The sequence below is a fragment of the Papaver somniferum genome, chromosome 1, assembly GCF_003573695.1.
Source record: "Papaver somniferum cultivar HN1 chromosome 1, ASM357369v1, whole genome shotgun sequence".
Taxonomy (NCBI): Eukaryota; Viridiplantae; Streptophyta; class Magnoliopsida; order Ranunculales; family Papaveraceae; genus Papaver; species Papaver somniferum.
The window spans coordinates 78,322,945-78,343,812 of record NC_039358.1 but is presented as its reverse complement, the minus strand read 5'-3'; the positions used below and the strand labels follow the sequence as shown (position 1 = coordinate 78,343,812).

The window sequence follows — 20,868 nt, the reverse complement described above, 5'->3', positions numbered from 1 at the left end:
CGTCTACAGGCCAGTTCGCAAAAAGAGTTTGCAAATGAAATTTCGTGAACTGGAGCAGTTTGCATACCGGTATGCGAACTGAAGTCCCTGGATTTTAATTTTAAATGATGGTATGCGTACCTGGTATGTGTACCATGAAGGTCAAACATCCCGAACAACTATTTTCAAACCTGAACATTAGGAACCTTAAACATAAATCAAGTTAGTAGACAAGAACGATACACAAGATACATGGATCATTATAAGTACTTTAAGAAATAATAAAAACATAAATCTTGCTCAAATTTATAGACATACCTTTTAGAAGTATCCAATCGTGAATCGTACGACTTTATCAACTTTTCAATATCATACCTAATACAAAATGTGCACCCCAATTCTCGTGCTTCCCTCACTGTATACATCAAGGTTTTTAAAGCGTGAAGCGTCGCTTCATGGTTAGTGTTTGAAACGGATGCTTTATTATAGATAACATTAAACATTAATCATAATTATAAAATTTAGGAAGATAAAATTTATATAAATAAAATATATGTCCAAATGTTATTAAAATCAGAAGCTTGGTATGGTGGTTCATTATGCGCTAGTGGAATTTAGACGTTTGAGGTTCGAATCCCCTTAAAATTCCTTTTTAATAATTTTTTTAAACATTAAGGCGGGAAAAATGAAGCGCAATGGAATAATTTTTTTTAAAACATTTAGGCGGGAAAAGTGAAGCGCATCTACTAATGGAATAAATTACGCTTCTTAATAGATGCGTTTCAGTGAAGCGACTCGGAGCGGAATCCTTATTTTTGAAGTGAAGCGTATGGTGTACATAACATGGCATTCCTTGGTGAGGATTCACTTACAACACAATCAAGTTGTGTTGAGGTGAACAATGTCTTGCTCAACACAAGTGACTGAAACATACTTTTTTCCAATTATGGATTTTTCATCATCAATAGTTTTTGGCTTATTCTGTTTTTTCTTCCACCAGTTCTTGTGTTTCACATTTGGATTATGATGAAATAGATCGCTTTTAGAACCTTTCATTTCCAAATCCAAGAACTTTTTAACTTCCAACATCATGGATACTACCTTCTGGTTAGTCATGGAATTTCCTGGGAGATCATTCTTTTTCACAATCAAATCATCATTAACTTTCTTTGGTATCCACTTCTGAGTGTGATTAGGAACAACCAAACTCTTCTTCCCATTACTATGTTCTAGAATTCTCGGAACAGAATTGGATTGACTATTCTTTTGCAAGTGAGTCTTTCTCCAATTGGGAGCATCGGATCTTGTCTTCGTCTTTACAAAGTTATCCTTTTGATAATCATTATGATTGTGAATAGGGTTCTTATGACGTTTATAGGAAAAACTAGGTTTATCACAACACTGATTCTTTTGCCTAAAGGTTGGACAGTTACAACCTGTAACATTAAAGGGATTAACCTTAATATATGATATTGGTTTCATAACTTCTTGTGATGCCCAAATAAGAACATCATGAAGTTTCTCATTCTTATACGAAAACGACATCTCCTTTCCAGGTGACCTTTATTTCCGCAATAGTGGCAAACATAAGGAATGTTCTTACCTCGATCAGTGTGTTCTGACTTTGGAGGTTGATATACTTTGCTCTTCCGAACCTTAACTATCAGTGAAGGTATTTTATTTTTTTCATCAGTGGAAACCTTTTGTTGAGAAGAATCACTATCCTTGACAAATTTTACCTCTTTGCTAATACTTGGAGCATCTATTCACTTATAGCCCAATCCCCGTGTACCACCATGATTTTTACTTGCTCCTAGAATTATGGTTAATTAGCTTGAACTAGTATTAAACTTTTTCAAGTCATCTTCCAACATCTTGATTTTATCAAGAGCAGCAGTTAAATCAGCCTCAAGGCGTTTTTCTCGAGCGAGATAAGCGCTTTCTTTGTCATCAAAACTTGTTTGCTGGGAGTTAATCCTTGCTTCAGTCGCTTTAAGTTTTTCTTCCAACAATAAGTATTTTTGATAAATATGATCACATTCAAGTGACTTTCTACTCAGGTTTTCCTCAGAATCTTTGAGGATCAATTTGCAATAGCGATTCGAAACATATAGACCTTCATAAATCCTTTTCAATTTCTTGTTTTATCGACAAAGAGGAGTTAGAAGAGGTGTGACATGAGAAGTTGTCATCTTCTTCTTTTCCAACGAATCCAAAAGCTTAACATACTCTGAGACTTCCTCATCAACATCTCTATCAATATCTGAATCACATTCATCATAAAGTTCATCCAACTGTTCTTCTAGGCGTGTTTCCCAATCAACAGTTTTTACATCGAGAGAATGTTTAGATATTGACTTAGGTGTGACAATTTTCTCAGGTGAATCCAAGCTTTGAAAATCATCTGGTAATTTCTGACCTGGTACGTTATTAGAGATAGACTCGTCCATAATAACCAGATTGCTTCTGTTAGAGGATTGCTCAGTTGAACCCACTAGCATTGGTATGTCAAATTAGTTGTCAATTTTAGTTGCCAAAATGCATCTTTGATTTAGTATACTAAAAATAATTTCGGACTAGATTAAGTCTAAGAAGTAGAATCGAAGCTATCCTTGAAGGATGAAGTTTGAAGACTACAAGAAGACATCAACAAGGACTTCATCAACAAAGGTATGTGGTAATTTATTTCATTTGAATTGTTGTTCAATTCAACCTTTCTAATCTATCGAAACAAATGCTCACTCTATGGAACAATTCCTATGACGGTAAATGTAAATTTATGTATATATACTCGAGGTTATTTGAGCCACGACTTTTGTGACAATAAACTTTATCCCTGGAAAGGTTATAATGTTATAGTAAATGAGTTTACGAATTCAACGAGCCAAGAATCACTTAATTCCGAGTTATAACGATGAAGTTATAAGTGATTTATTAAAGGAACAATTATAAGTGTTTCTATAACTGTTGCAGTTCGTTAGTAGGATACAAGCCATGAACTGTTTGTAACGGTTCAAGGACTTGAACGCAAATGCTAAAGTTAGTTTCGGCCTAGATTAGGTCTAAAAAGAGCTATCCTTGAAGGATGAAGATTGAAGACTACAAGAAGACATTGACGAGGACTTCTTCAACAAATTAAAGGTATGTAGTAATTGATTTCATTTGCATTCTTATTCAATTCTATCTTGTTAATCTATTGAAACAAATGCTCACTTTATGGAACAACTCCTATGACGGTAAATGTACATTTATGTATATATACTTGAGGTTATTTGAGACATGAATTTTGTGACAATAACCTTTATCCCTGGAAAGTTTCTCATGTTCTAGTTAATGAGCTTAGGAATTCAACGAGCCAAGAATCACTCAATTCTGAGTTATAAGGATGAAGTTATGAGTGATTTATTAAAGTAACAATTATTAGTGTTGCTAATTGTTACAGTTCGTTAGTAGGAAACAATCCACAAACTGTTTGTAAAGGTTCACGGACTTGAGCCCAATTACGTGACTAGAAGCCTTTTTTAGTTAAGTTTTTGATGTTTCCTTATCTAGGCAAGATGGCTATTAATCCAAACATATTTGATTACCATATTAAAGTGTTTGTGATAACTTTTAATTCCTGCCTAAGTTAAAATGTGATTTATTCACATAAATACAATATATGTTAATAATTATTTATTTAATTATCTATGCTGTAACTTAGGAAAGACTCCCATAATTAGGTGATTCTTGAAAAAGGAAAATAGCCTAAATCCTAGCTTAGCTTTCAAGCTAAATTATTCACTATAAATAAAGAGTTCGTGAATTCTTGTTCAATGTAACCTTTTTATCCCCTTTGGAAAATTGGTGTAAGCTTCATAAGGTTGTTTTCCATGTCTTCTGTTCTTCGTGAACAAGAGTGAGATAAAAGTCTTTGTATTGGGGATCACAAAGCCGAGTTGGATTTCATCTTCGTGAATGATTATACAACTTGTAATCCTGGTTTTTTACCTCTTGTCTATTCTAAGGTCTTCTCTTCTGATACAAGACCATTCAAGAGGTGTTGATCACAAACTCTAGGTTTTGATATATTTTAGTTCTCGATCGTATACCAATACTGGTTAGTCGAAATCGGAATTAGAAAGAAAAATCCGATTAAGGTATCTCGTAAAAATCCTTAAGAAGTTTTAAACAAGTTATCTCTAGATTTATTCTAGTTGTTCTTGTGTAGAATAATTAGGGTTCTCTTACTTTTCTTGAAGAGTATGATAAACTCTAATCTACAAGTTTGTTTTGATATTACTTTTACATAGTAATTGTTTTTCTCAAAAAAAACACAAGATTTCCAAGACCTTGTTGTATCTTCTGAAGAGAACTTTGTTCTGCCAGAAGATTTTCGGGAATAACTTCTATAGAGAATTTGTGTTCTGCTAGAAGTTATACGAGAAGAATTCCTAAAGAGAATCGGTGTTCTGCTAGGAGTTCTACAAGTGCTTGAATACAGCTGAAGCAGATAGTACATATAGTCCGAATAGGTAGTAGGAAATTGGTGTAACAACTTATAATCAGTGTGTGTTTATTCTGGACTAGGTCCCGGGGTTTTTCTGCATTTGCAGTTTCCTCGTTAACAAAATTGGTGTCTGTATTATTTCTTTTACGCATTATTTTTTCTTCATATAATTGAAATAATACAGGTTTTACGTTAATCAATTATAGTTGTTAAATCCAACCTTGTTTGTTGGATAAGACTTGATTGATCTTGGACACTTGACTTTGTCTTTTTCACATTGCTAGACCAGTTTGGACTAACTCTGTTTTAAGCGGACACCGTGTTGAAATATTCCTTTAGTGATTGTTGCTTAAATAGGTTTATACACGGTGGGTCTTAAATAGGTTGTGATAAAAACAAAGATATTGGTTTGATACCGTCCAAGAACTCGCACACTATAATCAGGTTTACGGTCTTGATTCTGTTTATCTCTGTTTGTGTTGAGAGAGAGATATAACTCGTGGATATACTTTTCTTTGATTGAGTCTGACTGTCTAGTTGATTCTCTTGAAGTATATTGGAGTTAGTCCATTCAGATTGCCAAACGAAATATTGGGTTTGGTTGTTATACCCCCGTTTTTTGAGCTTCAAACAAGAAGGTCTTAGCGTGTTTGCCTGCTATGATACCAATTGAAAAAGCGGGGGTCTAACAACCACACCCAATGTTTCGTTCGGCAATCTGTATGGACTAACTCCAATATAACTCCAAGAGAATCAACTATACAGTTAGACTCAATCAAGGAAAAATATCCAAGAGTTATATCTCTTTCTCAAATCAATCAACAAATCAACAAGAATGAATCATGAACTGATTGGTATGAGAATAACTTGATCAGTACCAAATACCAATGTTCAAGTGTCAATCAATTTATACCAACAACCAAAGGTTGGATTTACCAATTGATTGAACTATGCACAACCTGTGATATTTCAATTATATAAATAAATATAATGCGAAAAGAAATAACACAGACACCAGAAGTTTTGTTAACGAGGAAACCATAAATGCAGAACAACCCCGGGACCTAGTTCAGATTTGAACACCACACTGTATTAAGCCGATACAGACACTAGCCTACTACAAGTTAACTTCAGACTGAAATGTAGTTGAAACCTAACTAAGTCTCACACCGATTAGGTACAGTCGCGTTCCTTGCACCTCTGAATCCCAGCAGGACTCTACACACTTGATTCCCTTAGCTGATTTCACCCACAACTAAGATTTGATACGACCAAAGTCGAAGACTTTATAAACAAATCTATCTCCCACAGATTAGTCTATTCTGATAGATAAATCTTTCTCCCACAGAAGTTCCTACGAAGTTTTTGTTCCGTCTTTTGATAAATCAAGGTGAACAAGAACCAATTTATAATCCGGTCTTATATTCCTGATGAACAACCTAGAAATATCAATTACCTCACAATAACTTAACTATATGGTAGTAAAAGAAGTTATTGTGGAATCACAAAGAATGAGACGGAGAGCTTTGTGATTACTTTTTTATATCTTACCTATCGGAGATAAATCTCGAGCCAATCTTAGAGAAGATAATACTCAATACGATAGAACAAGCAAGATCTGAACACACAAATACATAGAAAATAGTTGGGTCTAGCTTCAGAATCCCAGTGAAGTCTTCAAGTCGTTAACCTATAATGGTTTTAGGAAAAAACTAGGTTAAAGGAGAATCAACTCTAGTATGCAACTAGTATCACACATAAGTGTGGGGATTAGGTTTTCCAGTTGCTAGAGTTCTCCCTTATATAGTCTTCAAATCTGGGTTTGATAGCTTATAAACAAAGCAATCCATATTCCCCATTAGATGAAAACCTGATTTAAGATTCAAGCTAAGTTTGCTTAAAACCAAAACAATATCTCTCCACCGTTAGATGGTCTTAGCTTGTTACACATAGATGAAATATACCTTCATTTAGATATGGGTAACCGTACCTAAACGTGTATATTGAGTTGGCTCAACAATAGTTAACCTAAGTTAGCCATATGAAAACCACAGTTTACAAAGATTGCATTCCTTAATTTATAAATGTATTTGTTCATGAGTATGAAATCATACTTAACCGATTTTAGAACTTTAACCAACTCAGTTTGCAAACAGGTACACAAACTTATGTCCCGGACTTTGGTCATGTCCGACAGTTCGCAAATCGATATGCATACTGTCTTTCCAGACCTAACCCTGGTGGAATCGTTCGCATATGGTATGCAAACTTGGTTCCCGGACCTGAATCATATCACAACAATTTGCATACTGGTATTATACTGTGTTATATCCAGACAATGGTTAATTCTTATAAACTCATATTTCAATCATTGAAACATCCTTAGAAGGCGACAATAGCTGTCTCACACAAACTATTAGCTTATAAGTAATTTTAAAGTGATCGAATGATCAATACGGAACATTCCTAGTCTACATCAAATGACTGTCTCACACAAATCATGTAAGATGTTTCAAGGAAATTTTCACATGATCATCTTTTGACTTATTATTTAGTTTTCAACAAATAAATTGTTTTCAACTAAACTCGTCAAGAATAATGATGAACGTAGATAAATCAAAAATCTTCCAACACATAATTCGAGAAAGATATAAGCGAGTTAAAGTCAGCTCGAAATATCAAATGTGTATAATTTAAAAGTCTATATAGTTACACGACTTAATATCAATAGGAGATATAATAAAATAGACTTCTGAGTGATAGATAAGTTTTAGTCTCCGCATACATTTTGTTGATGAAGTTCCTCCAAGCTCTCCTCAGTAGAAATTCGTCTTCAATCGATGAACGCCGTGAAGTCTAAAGTTCAACTACACATTCTATCCCAATCCGATACATAGCTATAAGTAGACTAGAAATCAAGACTTATATTTTTGATCACCTAAACTTGACAAACAAGCTTGAGATAGCAACGCTTGCGAGTTCGACCGAGCAGTGCTCTAACAATTTCCTTTGCAGGTAGATCCATTCTTATTAAGGCAGTCTTAAGTAGAATCCTTATCTTTTGGACTTTTTGCTTTGTTCTACCAAAGATAACTATGAATACTCTAAACTCCATTTTTAGAAAGTCCATTTGGTCTGAAATTGAGTTTGTTCGTAAGCATCCTTATGTCAAGTAGTCTGCTGCTTTTCTTCCTTATAAAGAAGGTGGCTTGGGTATCATATGCATTGAGCATAGTTACACCACTTCAAATCTAAGGCACATATGGGATATAGTCATCAATAAAGACACTATTTGGGTCAGGCGGGTCCAGCAAAATCTCATCATAGACGAGGATTTCTGGCATATCAAGGCTCTTGTGGATGACTTTTGGTGTTTGAGGTAGATTCTAGAGAATCTGTAATTTATATAGCAGTTTGTCTTACATCTAATTCGTAATGATGAGAGCATAAATTTAAGGAAGGATATATGGCTCCCTCAAGGTAACCTTTTTAGTCTTTTCCCTTCCCATATGCAATATCATTCTGTCCACCATATTGAGGCCTCTGTAAGAAGTTGCTTGCATAATGAAGATTGGTTTATCTCCTTTAATTTGCGAAATATGATGGGCAGTACTGGTATGGATGTTTTGAGAGTGAAGACTGACCATCTCAATGAGAATAGAATAGTCTGGACCGGCAGTAAATCCGAAGATTACAACTTAAAGGATACTTATAATGCAATCCGGACTCATTCTTCTATTAAGGAGTCGTACTCCCCTTTTGGTTCCCTAACTGCATTCCAAGGCATTGTTTCATCACTTGGGTGGCTCTGCAGAGAGGACTGAAAAATAGATTTAAACCACTCTCTTGGGATATTAATGTAGAGTGTTGTGTAACCTCATGCTCGAGGATGACTTCCGTTTACTGTTTGAATGTAACTATGTCGTCACTTTTTGGAACAATCTGATGCGTATTTTAGGTATGAGTTGTGTACCAATTTCTGATTGAGAAAATAAAGTTCAGTGGTGTGGATGAATTTGAAAGGTGACAGGACTACTAAAGCTATTCACAAATTCAACCCTTTTATACATCACATCGAGGGCGAGAGGAACATAAGGATCTTTACTCAAAAATCCTTACATCTAGACATGTTGCTCCTAAAATCATGGAGGATGTTAGGCTTAAGTTGGATTCTGTAGACTCTTCAATGGTGGATAATATGGAGAATACAACACTTTCTTCTAGACAGGGATGTTTCCTTATGAAGTGGTTGGATCTTATAAGGATTTGAGTGCTGGTTTTGAAGCCACCTTAAGGAATGATCAGGGTCAGTCTCTTGGAGCAGTGACTGGCAGTTTTGTGCCCCTTTCCATAATTGTTCATGAGCTTCAAGGAATTTAAGCTGGTCTCAAGATTGATACTTTCGAAAGAGTGCCTAAAGTCCCCGTTCTTTCGGACACTATGACTGTCGTGTTATATCTTATGAAGCATAATGTTGCCCCTCCTTGGACCTGCCATCACACTTGGGATTTGATCAAAAGGCTTAAAGCTAGATTTCAAAGTTTCTCTGCTGTCCGCACTTTCCGTGAAGCCAATAGAGCTGCTGATCTCTTGGCTAATGCATGTCTGACTGGTGGTTTTGAAGAGATCGCCCCTAGTTTCTTTTCTACAGACTTGAAGAAGATTGTATTAGAGGATGCAAGTGGTAAAGCCTATGTGCACAATATTAACAATGGTAGTTACCGCTGTTTGGTAAAGTCTCTATGCGTTGTTCTGTCTCTGGTAGTTAGTGTTGAATTGTAGGTTGTAAGCCTTGTGTTTTGTCGGTCCTTTTTTTTTCCTCCTGTTTTCTTGTTTTTGTTTGGGTATCTGCTTAAAACTGGGAATAATGATGACATTATACATTTCTCTGATATTCATTAGAATCGATGTTTGTTATTCCGCAAATCCGACAGATCGGCGATCGACTTACATTTTCTTTTTCCTTTTTCTGGTACGTGATAGCCGGACCAAATCCCTACCCAAATCCAATCAGTTGAATTGGCTCCATTGTCAGACCCAATCCGGCAAACTCAACTATACAACACTACTTTAATGAGAAACCATTGAGCTATAAACTTGGACCTGACCTTACGTTTTGTTAGAAGTTAGGAAAATGCTGAACTAAACAACCAACAAGTGGCACAAGGTTCTTTTGTTTTTTAACACCCCAATATTCGTCTCTTTTTTCTGAAAATTCCCCAAATCCAACCGGTAGACACTATTCATCATCCAATCCAAGAATAAAAATTTCGAAACAAATTTCCGTAAAGTAAGTGGCAGTTAGGATCATCAAAACTCCTTTTGATATGGAAGTGATAGAGATTAGTAATGGATAGTGAAGCTCATCGTTGTGTATCTCTACGGGCAACCCGTAGAGCAGACCGGAACAGTACTCAATCACACATACTTAAAGGTAATTATGTTATAATTATTGATTTCATTTCAACCAGTTTCTGTTTCTGAATCTCTTTCAAAGGAGTTAATTCTTTTTTGATGGAATGAATGCAGATGTTGAAACGCCACAAGATTACCCATCGAAGATAGTATGGAAGAAGGGTTTTATTCGATTAGTTCTTGTTGCGGGCATCTTATGGGTGTTGATCATTCTTACTGTCTTAATGTTTCATGTCTGGTCTTGCCAAACTTCTATCACTTTCCTTTCAGGTATTTTCATCCTTCTGCCCATCCTACTTCTGATTCTGAATATGTATGTATTTTGTTCCTATTATGTTTCCATTTATTGTTCTTGACATTGTTAGCATGTGCCGTAGGATACCCGAGTTGTAAATGTGGATCCCTGCACTAATTCTTATTGTTAAAGATGAAAATTTTGAAGGGAAAATAATCGTTTGGTCCTTTTTTAGGTGGGCCATGTCTGTTTGGTCCTTTGGTCAAATGCCTTTACTGTTTGGTCCATAATTATTTAAAAATATTAAACTGACAAAAGTACTCTTCCGTGTTAACTTTTACTTATTTTCTTGTAGCAGTTCATTCCAGAAATGAAGTCCATATAAAAAACATAAAAAAAAACAGAAATGAAAGTCCATATAAAAGCCTAAAAAAACAGACTTCATTCCAGAAATGAAGTCCGTATAATAACCTAAAAAAACACCTAAAAACCAGAGTTAATTCCTGAAATGAACTCCATATAAAAACCTAAAAAATCAGAGTTCATTCCAGAAATGAACTCCATATAAAAAGCTAAAGAAACAGAGTTCATTCCAGAAATGAACTCCATGTAAAAACCTAAAAAACAAGAGTTCATTCCTGAAATGAACTCCATATAAAACCCTAAAAAACAGAGTTCATTCCACAAATGAACTCCATAAAAAAACCTAAAAAAATCCATAAAAATCAGAGTTCATTCCAGAAATGAATTCCATATAAAAAGCTAAAAAAACAGAGTTCATTCCAGAAATGAAGTCCATATAAAAACCTAAAAAAAACAGACTTCATTCCAGAAATGAAGTTCATATAAAAACCTATACAAACCAGACTTCATTTCTGGAATGAACTCCATATAAAAAAACAGAGTTCATTCCAGAAATGAACTTCATCTTCGTCTTCATCATTCTTCAACACCAACAGAAATTCAAGATCTTCAACACGAGCAACAAACATCAAAAAATCAAAGATCGGCATAAAAGATCGATATCTTCAACATAAAAAAATCAAGATCTTCAACACGAGTTCGTCTTTCATCATCGACAGATGGATCTTCAACATCAACAACAACATCGTCTTCATCATTGACGACATCATCAACAACAACATCTTCAACTGTAGCAGAACATCATCGTCGTTGTTTTCTTTTTCTTCATCATCTTCAACAGTAGCAGAACATCTTCATCATCTTCTTCATCTTCATCTTCATCTTCAACACGAGCAGCAAAGAAAACCCTAAAAAACAGAGTTCATCTTCATCTTCAACACGAGCAGCAGCAGCATCATGATTTCGTCGTCGTCTTCATCAAACAGAGTTCATCTTCGCCATTGTTACAGCAGCAGGAAGAAATCAAATCAAATTAAAACACATCCAGAAAAAAAAAATCAGATCTACTGTCACCTTCGAATCGTCTTCAACAACATCATTAGCAACATCTTCGTCATCTTCTTCAACTTCAACACCATCATCTTCATCAAAAAAAGAAAGAAAAACAAGAAAGAGAAAATAAATCTGAATCTAGAGAGGAGAGAGAAAAAAATCTGAAAATGATTTTTTTTTGCTAATAAATCCAATATATATTTTTCTGAAAGGGTATTGCTGTCACTCCCAAATGAAATTTACGTCATCCATGACGTCATCCCGCGTGGGTATTGTACACCCTAGGACCAAACTATAATTTCTAGGACCAAACAGTAATTTATAATTCCAAAAAGGACCAAACAGAAAGTTGACTGGGTCAATTGGACTAGACTCATCCTAATATATTATTCCTATGACTGTAAGATATTTCCTATAATTTTGAACCCCTTGGATTTGGAACTAGTGTGTGCATATTTCTTTTAACTTACAAATTTCACATCTCTAAGAGCGTCCACAGTGGTACGATCAAAACCAAAGATCAAAGACCAAAACAAACGATCAAATTTGAGTTTAGTCTGTAGTGTCACGTTAAGGCAGTGGAGTATATTTAGTCGGGCGGATGTATAATCCACGCTTGCATGTGGAGCGTTGGTATAATCTTCGTTTGGGCCGGGCGGAGATATAATTAACGCTGCTTGTGGGGCGTTGATAAAGAATACGCTTGTTGTGGGGCGTACATATATTTCACGCTCGGAGAAGGGGCGTTTGTATAATCTACGCCTGGTGTGGCGAACGTATAATCAACGCCTGAATGAAGCGTTTGTATAATCAACGCCTGACGTGGGGCGGACGTATAATCAACGCCTGTATCAGGCGTACGTATAATCAACGCCTGACGTGGGGCGGACGTATAATCAACGCCTGTATCAGGCGTACGTATAATCAACGCCTGTATCAGGCGAACGTATAATCAACGCCTGTTTTGAGGCGTAAGTATAATCAACGCCTGTTTGAGGCGAACGTATAATCAACGCCTGACGTGGGGCGTACATATAATAAACGCCTCCTCTTCTCTCAGGCGTACGTATAATCAACGCTTGGTTTGCAGGCGTACGTATAGTGTTGGACTTCCATTAACACACGTATCTAGCACGTGTGGCATTAAAGCCCGACCAATCTCTAACCACCACGTATAGCCCACGTGTTCACTTTCCCTTTACCCTAATCTTCTCCGTCTTCTTCTTTTCTTTTCTACCTCCTCTTTGTTTCTTTGTTTCTACCGCCCACAAACACAGCTTCTTAACAAAAACATCACAGTGAAGAGCAGTAAAAGAAAAGAAAAAACCAAGATACTTGATGAACCCGGGTTACAAAAGAGGTATGTTTTTTTTTTCTTAATCTCTTTTGTTTTATCCATATTGTTTGTATAATTTATTTAGGGTTTTATTTGTTAAAATTAGTTTATCTAAAATTTGGTTTTAACGAACAAATAAGAATATGAAATTGGTTAAATTTAATTGGGTATGTGTGTTTTATGTTTTTATAGAGATTAATATGTATGTGAAAAAAACCATATTTGATGATTATGTAAATTTGGTTAAATTTTTTTTTAAAATAGTTAGAGCTTAAAAAAATTTGAGATTAATATTTGTGGGTATGTGTGTTTTATGTTTTTATAGAGATTAATATTTATTAGAGCTTCCACAGTGGTTGTAAAAATTTATTTGTGGGTATTGTAAAAATTTGATTTCTGGGTATTGTAAATTTTTATTTGATTTATAATCTATTCACTAAAATTTATTAGAGCTTCCACAGTGGTATTGTGAAAATTTGATTTATTATTTTTGGGTATTGTAAAAATCCGTGGTTATGTAGATTATGTGGGAAATAGTTCTCACCCTTCAACTGTTTCAATCAACCTATTTCAATTGAGAGCTTCCTTTTATTGTTTTTCTTCATGTTGTTTGTTGGTAATTAATTTTAGTGAATATGGTTATCAATAATTGTAGTTATGTAAATTATTGGATTAATTTTAAATTATTGTAAATTATTGTAGTTATGTAAATTATTGGATTAATTATTGGTTTTCTGCATGTTGTATGTGAATATGGTTACCAATAATTGAATTTGTATTGTTTTTTATTGAATTTTGAGGTGATTAATTTTAGTTATGTAAATTTTGGGAGTTACATATGTAGAAGAGCTAATTGCGTGAGTATGGAATTGATTTTTTAGTGATTTTTATGGAATCTTGAAGTGATTAAATTGGGTTGTGGAATCTTGTAATGATTTTGGAAATGCATCGGTGACGATTTAATTTGTGTTTCTGGAATTATAGAATTTGGAATTGATATGGTTTGTGTTAAGGATTTATAGTATTTGGAATATAAATGGTGATGGACTAATAAAAATATTCGTTAATGAGGGTTGGTCTTTTAATAATGTAACTGCATCTATATTGTGTGTGCACAGATGTTGAACAAATTCACAGCGCGTTTCAATGGTCGCGTGAAGACGAACAAGAAACAAAAATCTGTAGCCAAAGAGGATTATAACTTAATCGCTACTGGTACAATTAAGGAGGTTGATATTCCCCGGTTAGGGACGTTTCCTATACTGCAAGATGATAAACCGCACGTTACTACGGACATCACATTTACAGGGGAGCACAAATTGAAGTATCAACATCGTGGATTTTTGGCATCGGTAATTCATCACTATCAAACTATTTCACAACACTGTCCTAGAGCTAAATATATTATTGAAAAAGCGGGATGGCAAAATTTACTGGACATACAATGTAGCGAAACCAACCATTCAATGGTTGATTATATTGCTGAGCGGTTTTGGGATACAACAAACACTTTTCACTTCCCATTTGGTGAGATGGGATTCACCCCTAGATTGGCTCATGTTGACTGGACTGAGTATCGGTGATGGGCCTGATGTTCCTTATGATTCGGGGAAGTACCAATTTGAACATGTTCGTGAGCATATCTTTCCGGATATCCAAGATGTCACGCTCTGTCCAAAAGCACCGTCGTGGGTTTCAAATTCAATTACAATTAAATATTTAAGGTCATATTTCATCGAAGACAAGTTGGTTGCGGCTGAAAATGATAGCACCCTTGCTCATAGAGTAGCAATTGCCTTTTTCATGTATGTTTTGGGACATTTTTTCTTTTCTAATGCAAAGACTTAGATTGATGCTGGATGGTTAGCTGCTTTTGAAAATCTTGATGTAGTATCCACGTATGACTGGGGTGGTGCTGCGTTTTCGAAATTGTATGCGGCACTCCGTTTATCTGGGAGGAGACAGAAGGCACTATGTGGTCCATTCCAAGTATTAGAGGTATTCTTTCAATCTAGTTATTTTTCCTCTCATTGTTTATTTTGTTGCTAAGTTATTAAATTGGCTAATTATTTTGATGGAGTAGTTTTGGGGGTATGAATACCTGGGCATATGTCGACCAGAAATCCCAGAGGCGAGTACAGAACAAAAATGGCCCGTATCTTCTAAATGGAATGTACCGAAGAATACAAATGATATTTTCCGTTGTAGGGAAGGTGTTACCAATGCAAACAGATATTTTGTTCAAAAGCCCGATGCTTGTGGAGTTTTAGGATTAAACCCTCATCAAAAAGTAACAGCAGCAGTACGAATGTTAGCTTACGGATGTGCGGCAGATGCAATAGACGAGTACTTACGCATAGGAGAAACAACTGTGTTGGAAGCTACTCGTAGGTTCTGTAAGACGATTGTGAATTTGTATGGGAAAGAATATTTGCGTGAACCAACGGCTGGTGATATTGAACTGTTGCTCAAGCAAAACAAAGACCGGGGATTTCCTGGGATGCTGGGTAGTCTAGATTGCATGCATTGGAAATGGGATAAATGTCCGTCGGCAGAATCTGGGGCTTACACCGCGTATAAAGGGAGCGAAAGTATCGTGTTGGAGGCAGTGGTGTCGTATGACCTATGGTTTTGGAATGCTTTTTTTGGTATGCCCGGTTCTAACAACGATATTAATGTTATGAACCGTTCATATGTTTTTCGAAGTCTTGTAACAGGAAAAGCACCGCCGGTGAGCTATGAGGTGAACGGACATTCATATGATATGCCGTATTATCTAGGTGATGGAATATACCCAGAGATTCCTACTATTATTACGGCCATTAAACATCCGGTGGGTAGGAAAAAGGAAATATTTTCATCGATGCAAGAGGGTGCAAGAAAAGATGTTGAACGGGGATTTGGTGTACTTCAACAACAATTTGGAATCATCAAACAACCTGCAAGAATGTGGAATCCAGATGTGCTTGCCTATATCATGAAAACTTGTATTATCTTACATAATATGATAGTCGAGGATGAGCGTCTACCCGGTGACTGGCCACATGTTTATGAACAACGTAGCAACGCAGCACCGGTTAATATATTAAGAGGCAATAGTGACGAGTTTTCCCAAATTAGAGCTCAGCAACGCCGATGTGCTATGCGTAACAAAGATGCACATATTCGCTTGCGTGATGACTTGATCGAATATATATGGGAAGAATATGGGAATTAAAAAATTTCGTTTGTCATTTCCTTTCTATTATCTCTTTGTATGTAAACATCCTCAAGTTTTAATTAAGGTCGTATGTTTCAAAAAAGTAGAAATTTAATTCAAATCAACGGAAGTAAATTTAAAATCCAAAAATTACATAATAATAATGCTAATTGTTCAGATACTAAGAAATTTAAAACATAATAATACTAATAATACTACTAATCACTAAATAGGAGAAATAATTAAGGTTTGAACTATTCCGCCTTTGTGTTAAGATTGGTTTCTTTTATTCCGAACTATGTCCGCCCTGCGAAGTCGGAAGTACTCTTGTTGTACAGGTTCCATTTTTTCAAGATCCATCATAATGATGCGAAATTCTTCGTCTTCAGCTTGCTTGGCTATTTTTGCAGCATGTTCAGCTTGTTTTGCTGCAAACTCTGCTGCTCTTTGTTCCATCTTGAATCTTGATTGTGCTTGGTAATGAGTATTGAAATTTTGTTTTTCTTTAATAATTATTCCCATCAATTCCTCTTGGTGACTGGATTTCTCTCTCCCTGTTTTCTTCAATCTTTTTGCTGCTTTTTTCCCCATCTTACGAAGATATGTGTTCTCTATGTCTCCCCCATCTGTGTCGTTACCGGTCTCTCCTTGAGTTGTTGTTTGCGGTCCTTCATCATCTTCCTCGTTATTCTCATAAGTGTCCAAATCATGCGTCGTATCGAATACAAAAGTCGATCGTCGATTATATTTTATATTTTCTAACACAACTTGGTAGCACTCTTCGTGCTTAAATTTTTTCCCATCGTTGCATTCCTTGAACCTCTTGTTAACTTCTTCAAGCTGTTAATGTTTTTAAAAACACTTAAGTACATGGGCGCTTATTAAATATTAGAAAACAATGGTTGGAAAAATCAAGAATGCTTACCTTCTTTTCAGGACCCCATCCAATATGATATTCACCTTCAACTTCTGCCTCTTTTGCCGAAAATAACGCCACATCTTTACTTATTCCCTGATATCGTTTTTGCCAAGAACTCCAAGACCGCTCTGGATTATTAGGTAAATGAAGTTCAATATCATCCTTGATACGAGTCCACAACGTCGTCTCTGATTGATCAGCTCCAACACTAGAATCTTGAGATATAGATAAATGAATTTTACACATTGTTACATCTTCGATTGTCGTAAAATTTGGACCTCGTGCTACTCTTGGTGCCATTGTAAGCGAATCCGTGAAAATTTTCCAACTGATTTGAAAGCAGAAACAATATTTCTTCTTATTGGTGTGGATAGTTTGAAGTATTGGTCGTGGGAAAATGTCACAGGATCTCATGTGTATATATAGGTGTTTCTTCCGAAAAAACCGAAATGTCTTCCAAACTTTCCAACGTTCCAAATTATCCAACGTTCCATTTTCTTCAACGTTCCATTTTCTTCAACGGTCGAATTACCAACGGTATAAAAAAATTTCAAAATCAATTTTGTCTAAGTATTTTTATTTTTTTTTAAACTCAAGTTTGGGGCGTTAACTATATAAACGCCTGGCGTGGGGCGTTAACTATATCAACGCCGGGATGGGGCGTTAATTATATCACCGCCTGGCATGGGGCGTTAATTATATCACCGCCTGTCTGGGGCGTTAACTATATAAACGCCTGGCGTGAGGCGTTAACTATATCAACGCCTGAATGGGGCGTACACTTTATCAACGCCTGGCGTGGGGCGTACACTTTATCAACGCCTGGCGTGGGGCGTTAAGAATATCAACGCCGGGCTGGGGCGTTTGTATAATCTTCGTCTGAATGGGGCGTTCATTTTATTAACGCCTGACGTGGGGCGTAAACTTTATCAACGTCCCAACGGGCGAACATTTTATCAACGCCTGAACCGGGCGTAACTTATATACACGCCTCTTTATGGGGCGGTGACTTTACGTACGTTTCACAACAGGCGTAGATTATATATACGCCCGATGCCAAACGGTGATTATACCTCCGCTCCACTATATATAGTTTTGGTCTTGGTCCCAGACCAAATATGGTCTGGAATTTGGTTTTGGTTCAGATTTTAGTCTTTACTCCGTCCCGTTGCATCTCGTCCCTGGATCATAATTACAGGTTTACTCGTCCATTGCAGTTGCTCTAAGATTGTTTTAAGGGAAGAACTAATTTCAAGATGTTGTTGACCACATCTTCTTATAAGAGACATTTGGAGTATTGGTGATTGACTCTTGCATTTAGTGGGCAGATTCGGGTGCTATGTGTGCCTTTTTTGTTATACATACTGACAACGATTTATGTTTTGTTACCAACCGCGCAGCAATTTGTAATAGAGAAGGCAAATTTATGTTAGTGTTGAGCTCGTTGGGATTTAAGCCAAAGCCACTCCACCGTAAGATTCCAGCACCTTATTGGCTTTTTTTGGTCTTAAAATTTTGAATACGACTGCAGACTCTTTAATGTTTGCTTTTTTATAATGCAACTAGGTTGTACATTTCCTGTTGCCGATGATCCAGATTCTATAGCTTTTTTAATGTTTGGTCTTACACACATTTTCTTAGCAATTCCACATCTATCAGCTTTTTGGTGGACATCAGAGTTGGGCACAGCGAGAACAAAGTTTTAAGTTAAATTCGTCTACGACAGTATGTTGGTAGTTGTACTTATGAAAATTTTGGTCTTACACACATTTTCCTAGCAATTCCACATCTATCATCCCCGAGAGTAGCAGTCATAGCAAAAACACAAACTGAGTTGCTAACATTACTGATAGGCTAACATCGGTTCATCCATCTACGGCGTTTATCTAGGAGGTGTTCATAATTGAAACTTGAAAGTTAGCAAGGAAAGTTCAGTCTGAGTTTTCTGTCTGCTGATGTTGGATTATTTCATTTGTATCGGTCCTGGTTGCGGACTCATTTGATATGGACATTCTGGTCCTGGTTTCGGACTCATTTGATATGGACATTCTAGCTTTAGTGTTATGTTCTATTGATGCTGTAGCTGAGAGACCTGAGTGACCGGTGAGATCTGGTGCTTTTCAGGTGCACTGTGGTTTCATACAAAATGGAGGTGCTGAAATGGAACCAGCTGATGTTAAGTATGCCAAGAAATGCCGGTTTGTGGTTGCATCAGACATTTTCGATGGATATGATACGCCTCATCAACCTTCAAATATAAGCAGTTGATCCCAAAAGCTCTTTTGCTTTCTCGTGGCCGTAGACCAACAATCTCTTGACTTCATCAAGGAGAATGTTACAGTCAGAGATGATGGTTGTGGAGGGAAGTGGGTTGGTATTTGGCGTCTTGTACTTCTAAAAACTCCACCCTATGATGAGCCAAGAAGGAATGGAAAGGTTCCCAAGATATTAACCCACAGGCTATTTCCCCAAGCAGAATACAGCATATGGGTCGATGGCAAAATGGAACTTATAGTCGATCCGTTGCTTATTTTAGAAAGGTGGGTTTGGTGAGATCTTGTGAGTCAAGTAAATTTGGGTAAGTTTTATAAACTCATATATGTGATGCACCAAGGTGCATTTGTGTCCGAGTCTTCCAATTTAATCACATGTTTTCAGTTTGCATTTTTTCTTTGGTGGGGTTAGAAGTTTCAAATTGTCTGCATGATAAAAAGAACCTCCTCTGAGGCACACCTGAACAATCTAAAGAATGCAATTTTTTTTATATCTGACCTATTCCGTAGTACATAGTCTTGCACACCTAAATGGTATCTGGCTAACCTCATGATTGTTAATCATATTGGAACTCATGAACAGACTATCTGTATATGTTGCAGATATTTATGGCGCGATAAGAATACATTTGCCATTGCTCGTCATAAGCACCACCAGAGTATATACGAAGAAGCAGATGCAATCAAACGCAGGAAGAGGGGACCTCGACCTCTTATTGATCTCCATGCAAAAATATACGTCTACGAGGGAATGGAGCCATGGAGTGTGAAGAAAAAAACAGTTAGTGGTAAGGCAAAGCTCCTCCTTTAATCCGTATTGCTAGGATTAGTATTGCAAAATTGTACAAAGGAAATCTTTCGTGTAAAAGCTGATGACCTGGTGGGTTGTAGATAGAACATTTCCACTCTCGCTGGATGCACCATCCTTTTGGTGGGTCAGTAAAATAAGTGACATGGTTATATTCATCTAATCCTGTGAAAATGATTCTGTACATAGTTTACCTTGGTGAAATGTATTTTATAGTTCTACAGCCTGTATGTATGATTTCTTCTGTTGATATTGACACTCTTCCATTGATTTGATAATGTAGATGTGCCAGAGGGGCCAATTATCATACGCGAACACACCGCATTGAACAACTTGTTTAGCTGCCTTTGGTTCAATGGGGCTAACCTATTCACACCAAGGGACCAACTGAGCTTCGGTTACGTTGTTTACAGATTAGGGTCAGCATTCAAGTTCTACATGTTCCCTAATTGTGAGTATAACTCGCTGTTTGTATTGCATAGCCATACTAGGGAACATTCTTCTGTTGTTGAGTGGGTCAAGTCTTTGGATGAGTTCAAACGTAATAGTACACTGAAGGAGAGCAGAGGTGGATTAGGCTTGTGGATGCCTTACCCTGGTGACCTTGATTCAGTTTCCCTTCCACCTGTAACAAGAACATCACAGGCAGGCTGATGTTATTTTTTGTAATTTAATTTTGTAACTAATTTTCCTAATTCTTGGAGTCCTCTTATTAGGTTAAGTCTGTTTTTCTACCATTCTTGATCTGAAAGAAGCAAAACCACGTAAAGTTTATTTCTGGGGAAGGGATTACATCAGA

General features: G+C 36.4%; 1 pseudogene; it reads left to right on the top strand.

Moving 5' to 3' along the window:
• The first annotated feature begins 9,807 nt into the window (after positions 1 to 9,807).
• Positions 9,808 to 20,789, top strand: LOC113339514 (annotated as a pseudogene).
• Positions 20,790 to 20,868: the final 79 nt, after the last annotated feature.